This window comes from Delphinapterus leucas, chromosome 4, assembly GCF_059928025.1.
Source record: "Delphinapterus leucas isolate spDelLeu-1000000601 "Yukka" chromosome 4, BTC_Dleu_Yukka2, whole genome shotgun sequence".
NCBI classification, from domain to species: Eukaryota; Metazoa; Chordata; class Mammalia; order Artiodactyla; family Monodontidae; genus Delphinapterus; species Delphinapterus leucas.
Genome location: NC_143132.1, coordinates 143,586,491 through 143,593,080, shown reverse-complemented (window position 1 = coordinate 143,593,080; position 6,590 = coordinate 143,586,491). Strand labels below are relative to the sequence as shown.

The 6,590-nt window shown below is 45.2% G+C and overlaps 1 pseudogene; it reads right to left on the bottom strand.

The window, feature by feature from the left end:
- Positions 1-3,139: 3,139 nt before the first annotated feature.
- On the bottom strand, positions 3,140-3,909 carry LOC111164799 (E3 ubiquitin-protein ligase RNF220 pseudogene; annotated as a pseudogene).
- Between the last annotated feature and the right edge of the window lie 2,681 nt (positions 3,910-6,590).

Genomic DNA, 6,590 nt, shown 5'->3' with positions numbered 1-6,590 from the left:
GTCCTTCTTTGTCTCTTGTAATAGTCTTTGTTTTAAAGTTGTTTTGTCTGATATGAGATTTGCTACTCCAGCTTTCTTTTGGTTTCCATTTGCATGGAATATCTTTTTCCATCCCCTCACTTTCAGTCTGTATGTGTCCCTAGGTCTGAAGTGGGTCTCTTGTAGACAGCATATATATGGGTCTCGTTTTTGTATCCATTCAGCCAGTCTATGTCTTTTGGTTTGAGCATTTAATCCATTTACATTTAAGGTAATTATCGACATGTATGTTCCTATTCTCATTTTCTTAATTGTTTTGGGTTTGTTATTGTAGGTCTTTTCCTTCTCTTGTGTTTCTTGCCTAGAGAGGTTCCTTTAGCATTTGTTGTAAAGCTGGTTTGGTGGTGCTGAATTCTCTCAGCTTTTGCTTGTCTGTAAAGGTTTTAATTTCTCTATCAAATCTGAATGAGATCCTTGCTGGGTAGAGTAATCTTGGTTGTAGGTTTTTCCCTTTCATCACTTTAAATATGTCCTGTCACTCCCTTCTGGCTTGCAGAGTTTCTGGTGAAGAATCAGCTGTTAATCTTATGGGGATCCCCTTGTATGTTACTTGCTTTTTCCTTTGCTGCTTTTTTTTCTTTGTATTTAATTTTTGATAGTTTGATTAATATGTGTCCTGGTGTGTTTCTCCTTGGATTTATCCCTTATGGGACTCTCTGTGCTTCCTGGACTTGACTATTTCCTTTCCCATAATAGGGAAGTTTTCAACTATAATCTCTTCAAATATTTTCTCAGTCCCTTCCTTTTTCTATTCTTCTTCTGGGACCCCTATAATTCGAATGTTGGTGCGTTTAATGTTGTCACAGACGTCTCTGAGACTGTCCTCAATTCTTTTCATTCTTTTTTCTTTATTCTGCTGTGCAATAGTTATTTACACTATTCTATCTTCCAGGTCACTTATCCGTTCTCCTGCCTCAATTATTCTATTGATCCCTTCCAGAGAATTTTTAATATCATTTATTGTGGTGTTCATCGTTGTTTATTTGCTCTTCAGTTCTTCTAGGTCCTTGTTAAACGTTTCTTGTATTTTCTCCATTCTATTTCCAAGATTATGGATCATCTTTAGTATCATTATTCTGAATTCTTTTTCAGGTAGACTGCCTATTTCCTCTTCATTTGTTAGGTCTGGTGGGTTTTTACCTTGCTCCTTCATCTGCTGTGTGTTTCTCTGTCTTCTCATTTTGCTTATCTTACTGTGTTTGGGGTCTCCTTTTCTCAGGCTGCAGGTTCATAGTTCTTGTTGTTTTTGGTGTCTGCCCTCAGTGGCTAAGGTTGGTTCAATGGGTTGTGTATGTTTCCTGGTGGAGGGGACTAGTGCCTGTGTTCTGGTGGATGAGGCTGGATCTTGTCTTTCTGGTTGGCAGGTCCACCTCTTGTGGTGTGTTTTGGGGTGTCTTTGACCTTATTATGATTTTAGGCAGCCTCTCTGCTAATGGGTGGGGTTGTGTTCCTGTCTTGTTAGTTGTTCGGCGTAGGGTGTCCAGCAGTGTACCATGCTGGTCGTTGAGTGGAGCTGGGTCTTGGTGTTGAGATGGAGATCTCTCGGAGATTTTCCCCACTTGATATTACGTGGAGCTGGGAGGTCTCTGATGGACCAATGTCCTGAACTTGTCTCTCCCACCTCAGAGACACAGCCCTGATGCGTTTTTCTTCTATTTATTTTGAGTGAATTATAGGCCCTCCCCGCTCTGATACTCACAAGGGTTTAAGCATGATCCTCTGCACATAATTTAAAAATCAAAACACCAACTGGCGGATTTAAGCAAACCCCCTATTTTTAGAACAGTATTAAAAAAAATTGCAAATTTTATTTTCGGCCACACAGCCGAGCAGCAACAGAGAAGGCTCCTGGGCATTCCTCCATCCCTCAGTGCAGAGCTGGGCTGACCATTTCCTTGCCCGGGCAGCTGCCTCTCCTCTGCTCATCTTTCAAATTTCCCTTTCTACAGGAAGTTTAGCTAGCCAACCATTGGCAAAGTTACTTTCCTTTATCTCTGTACACTATAGCATCTTCAATAAATCTGTCTATATTGGTTTAATCCATGTTGAATGTAGTTTATAAAGGGAAAGGACAAGTACCTTTGTATAGAATATACAGACAAAGCATCAGTCCATGGGGTCCATAAGAGGGGCAGGGCAGACAACACTTTTCCCTGGGAACAGCAGCTCTAATTCCAGGAAAGGTTCTCAGCTGAAGTCTGTGCAGCCAGAAGCACCCTCGTCCAGCCCTAGTCTCAGCCCCTGCTTCAGCTGGGTTCCCATTTCCCGTGCCTCCCGACTCCCTTAACCCCTGATGAAGAGCCCCAGGAGCTAAGGCTAAGAAGATCATGTCTTTAGGGCATGCATCCCATGTTTGGAAGAAGGAATATACACCATTGAACACGGAGCACATGGGAGATGGAAGTGACACCATGGTGTAGGGAGGGGGAGAGGCAGGCACCCCAAGAGGTGTGCCCCCAGCCAGACCTGAAGACAGTGATGCTTCCAGTTGTTCTTAACAAAAGAAGAAACTCCTACAACCTAAGGGGAGGAGTTGTCCCATTTATACACAACATTGTAAACATATACGGTCCTGTTGTTACATGTGCTTCAGTTTGGTGTTTGCATGTCTGTCTGTCCATCTGTCAGGCTGGGGGCTGGATCTCAGGAGCCTTGCTGGACTGCCTCCCCTTCCTACTTCCCCCACCTTCCTACCCCGGGAATGGAACCTGGAACAGGTATGGCCCCCCATCTTGGTGGGATCTGGCAGGCAGGGCCTGAGCCTCTGCCTCCACTCTGGCTCCACAGTCCTTGGTGAGTGCATGTATGTACGTGGAGAACCTGAGTGGAAGTGTGTACAAGGGGGAGGTCATGTCATTGGGGGCGGGGGGCGGAGAGGGGGGCTGCTGGAGGCAAGGCCTGCCTGGGGTGGCTGGCTCATGAGTGGATTCTCCATGGGTCTCTGGGTGGAGATTCTCAGCAACCAGGGTCCGCAGTCAGCACCCCTCACAGCGCACATGCTAACCCTGCATGGTCTTCAGGGCATCAAGTATGAGTCCATGCCGACGAGGCACTTGTAATGGTCCCCACAGGATAGCCGCCATCCAAGCTCCCTGACCCAGCAGGGCCTCAGACATGGTCACAGCTACATCTTCGGTTGCTATTCCTTGCTGGTCTTCTGCACGGCCTCCTGCGTGCTGCTCTCACCACTGCTGGTAGAAGGCATCTCTTTCCTCGCCTGTTTAGAGAACTCGGGCGTGGTGCATGTGCTGGGAGGGCCGTTTAGGACTGCCCCCTGGAGGAGTGTGCCTCTCTCCTCGGCTTCACCTGGCTCCTCGCCTGTGCAGAGGATGGCATCAGCCTCCGTGTACCGTGGCTTCCCAAGCTCCAGAATGTCATCCACATCCAAGTCAGCATCCCTGTCCCGATTCTCTTGGCGGTGGTACATGAAGAAGCCAGAGCCTGGAAAACCACCTCCCAGGAGAGTGGTGGCCCGCCTCCACATCCGCAGGCTCCACTCACGCCCCACGGTGGTGCTGTTCTCACGCTCCATGTCCAGGGTATCAGTCGATCCAGGGCATCATTCACAGCCATGCAGGAGCCTCTGCCCTTTGTCTTGCTTCCTCCGTTTCATTTTCCCAATCGGATCATTCAGTAGGGTCTGCGGGAAGGCCTACTTCCTCCTTCCTGCCGGCCCCCCGCCCTGCTAAGTCATTGGTTCAGACACTCAGCATAGCCGCCAGGGGGCTTCTCTAGCGGGACCTTGTGGCCAGGGATGCGGGTGGATTCCCCGGGGCTGCCTGGCGGCGGCGGCACTCATGATGACTCCTCTATAGTATCTTGTATATGGTTCCATTAGGGATCTTAACCCATATTAGTAGTTTATCTAGATACCTGTTTCCTCCCTACACCATGAACACCTGGAGGACAGGAAATGCACTCTATCTCTGTTTCTCTATTGCCTATAACATCCAGAGGCACAGAGGTCGGTCTTGATAAATAAACTCATGTTACTGAATAATGAAATTCATTTCAAAACTTAGGGTGAAGCAAAGGGTTGAATCTTTCAGATAAACTGGTGTATTTCCTTCTAATAATAATGAAGGATACATACCTCATTCTCTGTCAGAAACTCAGAGCAAATTTCTGGTGAGCATTTCTATAGCTCCTCGGTATTCCCTTGTTTGCTTGTAGCTGCCCTTGGTCCTATTTTAATCATCTTTGATCTTTTTGTTTTTTTAAATAAATTTATTTATTTATTTACTTTTGGCTGTGTTGGGTCTTCGTTGCTGCATGCGGGCTTTCTCTAGTTGCGGCGAGAGGGGGCTACTATTTGTTGCAGTGCATGGGCTTCTCATTGCAGTGGCTTCTCTTGTTGCAGAGCACGGGTTCTAGGTGCGCAGGCTTCAGTAGTTGTGGTGCTCATGGTCTAGAGTGCAGGCTCAGTAGTTGTGGCGCACAGGCTTAGTTGCTCCGTGGCATGTGGGATCCTCCCGGACCAGGGCTCAAACCCGTGTCCGCTGCATTGGCAGACAGATTCCCAACCACTGTGCCACCAGGGAGGTCCCATCATCTTCAGTCTTATTCTGCCTGTGTTTTATTATAAGCAATCCCAAGTGTTTTTAAAGATGTAAAGACCTAAGTAAAAACCAAAGAACACCATGAGTCTGTGTTACCGACAAGGGCCCTTGGATCCTTTAATCAGTAGAAACTGATAAGAGGCCAGATGAGAATTTCAGGTAAGGCTTTATTGAGGCTACTTCTGTAGCTCCAAGGAGCAAAAACAAGAAAGAGGTGTCTTTACTGTTCCCTGAGAGAAGCTCTGTGGGTCCTTAAATGGGGTAATAGAAGGGGCAGGTCCATGGGTCCACAGGAGTCCCACCTTAGGTAGTCTGCTCACCTCTGTGGTGGTGCCGTGTGCAGGAATCATGCCACAGTACCCTGCTTTTTCTCCTGGCACCTCAGAAATGGCAGTTGGTTTGTGGCCTTTTTGTATCCTATTGTGTATAATTACCCCAACTGCACATGCGTGTAGTTATTTTTAGTCATTCATAGTTTCTTTGTATTTTGTTACTGGAGGAGACCTTTGTCCTGGTGCAAGCACTCTGGTAGAGAATCCCAGGTCCCAGCCTATCTCAGCTGGATCCAAGGGGTTGCCCTTAGCAGTATCTTGGGACCAGAAGGGAAGGGAACCAATGCCCTTAATGTTTCTGAAGGAGGGGAGAACATTCATTTTTTTTTTAATCCATCAGAGTTAGAGAGGAATCTCCCTGAGCAATTTGTTAAGTCCTTAACTAGGACCAGTTTAAGGAAAGGTATTGAGATTCTCTGACCTGCTGGATGTGTTAGTACATTATACAGTCAAATTTGGAATATGTGATCCACATATTTTCCAGAAGGCTTTGAATTCCAACAATGCCTAAAACATTTACCAGCAATTTTTAGACCATAAGGCAGTTTTTTAAAACTGTAAGGCAATTTTAAACTGGAAATACAATTGACTTTCTAAATGACGAGAGGAAGAAAAAAACTAGTGAATTAGAAACTGAACTGAAGTCAATTCTCTAATCTTTATTTCTTCTTCTTATACCCATCTACTTATCCACATCTATTTTCTCTCCCCACATGTTCCCTTTTCTATGACTCTAAGTCTAACATGCAGCTTTCAGTTTTTTAATACTTTTTTTGGAGTGACTCAGGAACACGTGAGCTTTATCTCCCTACTCCAGAAACTTCCACACCATTGCCTGTAAGCCCCATGGAAGCTTGAATTGCTTGATTCTTCACTTACCTTCTAGTTTAGGATATGTGTGGCTCAGAGGAGCCAGAGAAAGAAGGGCCTTCATCTTCAAAGTTCCAAGATAATAATGTAATTATGTGATGAATTCAAGTCTTTGAAAGTCTATGCTTGGAATCTAACTGCATCCTGAGTTCCCAAAAAACAAATTTGTGTCATCTGATCATTTTTTCCTTCTATTCACCATGAAACTTTTCTCCTTGTCCCTCCTAGTCTGAAAAAACACTTGTTTTGCTTAAATATGACACAAACATGTTTCACTGGGCAGAAAGAGGAGTGCAGAGGTCAGGAGGGAGGGTCCTCTAAGGTAACTAAGAAGCTCCTTAGAGTTTCCCATGTCTTTATTATAGAGCTGCCAGAGCTTTGATAGAAGTTACCTGCATGGCTGCAGGTACAACCCTACCTTTATAGACTAGCATGTCTTCTACTCCCTGGGACAGCCTGAAGGTCTTCCCATGACTTAACTGCCTTCCTATACCTTATATCTCAGGCCAGGGGAGAGTAAACTATAGCTCATGGGCCAAATTTTATGTTTTTTTTTTTAATGACACTCCTGTTTAATGCTTTCAATGTTTAATTCTGATTTTATATTAACATTGTAACTCTTGCTTTTTTATTTTTTATTTTTTTAAATATATTTATTTTATTTATTTACTTTTGGCTGTGTTGGGTCTTCGTTGCTGCACGTGGGCTTTCTCTATTTGTGGTGAGCAGGGGCTACTCTTCGTTGCAGTGTGCGGGCTTCTCATTGCGGTGGATTCTCTTGTTGCAGGGC